Genomic DNA, 1,197 nt, shown 5'->3' with positions numbered 1-1,197 from the left:
GCAAAAGTCTCTTCATAATCTATGCCTTTTTGCTGTGCATAACCCTTTGCAACAAGTCGAGCCTTATGGCGATCGATCTCACCATTCGGCTTGCGTTTCAACTTGTAAACCCACTTCGTACCAATGGCCTTTTTGCCAGGAGGCAAATCACATAAAGTCCATGTGTCATTTTCTATAAGTGCATCATATTCTGATTGCATGGTAGCCATCCAATTTTCTGAATTCTCTGCTTCATCAAAAGACAGAGGCTCCTCAACATCATGTAAACTAGACACAGCCAAAGCATAACAATCTGATGCATAAGATGCATGGCGAGAGCCTGAACGAGTATTACTAGACAAAGGTGCATCCAATTTACTATCACGCAAAGTGTGCACCAGCCATTTTTGCATACCTCTAGCCTGCTCATTTTCAGCCCTTTCCTCATCAAGTACATCATGTACATCTGCATCAGTAATAGGCTGACCTAAAATAAATTCATAAACCCCCATAGGCTGTACATTTGCCTCATTGGAACTTACATTCGTATTTCCACCACTGAAAAGAGGCAACAAAGTGTCATAAATGTCTTGTGAGCTTACATTACTGTCTCTAGTACATGACAGCAAGGGCTGAACAGCATCTTCCACAAACACTACATCCCGAGAAACCAGAATACGTTTTGTTTGCGGATGATACAACCTGTAACCTTTGCTTTCAACACTATAACCAAAAAAAATACATTTGACAGCCTTATCATCCAATTTTCTGCGCTGCACTTGTGGCACCAAAGCATATGCCAAACAACCAAAAACACGCATGTGCTCATTAGAAGGTTTTCTATCATGCCATGCTTCATATGGAGTAATAGACTGCAAAGCTTTCGTAGGACACATGTTAAGTACATAAGTGGCACACATAATGGCCTCAAGCCAAAAAGAATGCGGTAAAGCTTGACTTTTGACCATACATCGTGTCATTTCCGTCAATGACCTGTTTTTCCTCTCAGCAACACCATTTTGCTGAGGTGTATAAGATACTGTACATTGGTGTTTTATACCACAACTAGCCAGAAATGCATTAAATTCATGAGACATGTACTCCCCCCCTCGATCGAAACGGAGGGTGCCCATAGTACATTTCGAGACATTTTCAACCATAGCCAGAAATTGTTTGAAGCACATAAAAACTTCGGACTTCGCTTTAAGCGGAAATACC

Source organism: Adiantum capillus-veneris, chromosome 1 (genome assembly GCF_014529385.1).
Source record: "Adiantum capillus-veneris isolate H3 chromosome 1, ASM1452938v2, whole genome shotgun sequence".
NCBI lineage: Eukaryota > Viridiplantae > Streptophyta > Polypodiopsida > Polypodiales > Pteridaceae > Adiantum > Adiantum capillus-veneris.
Note: the sequence above shows the minus strand (reverse complement) of the source record.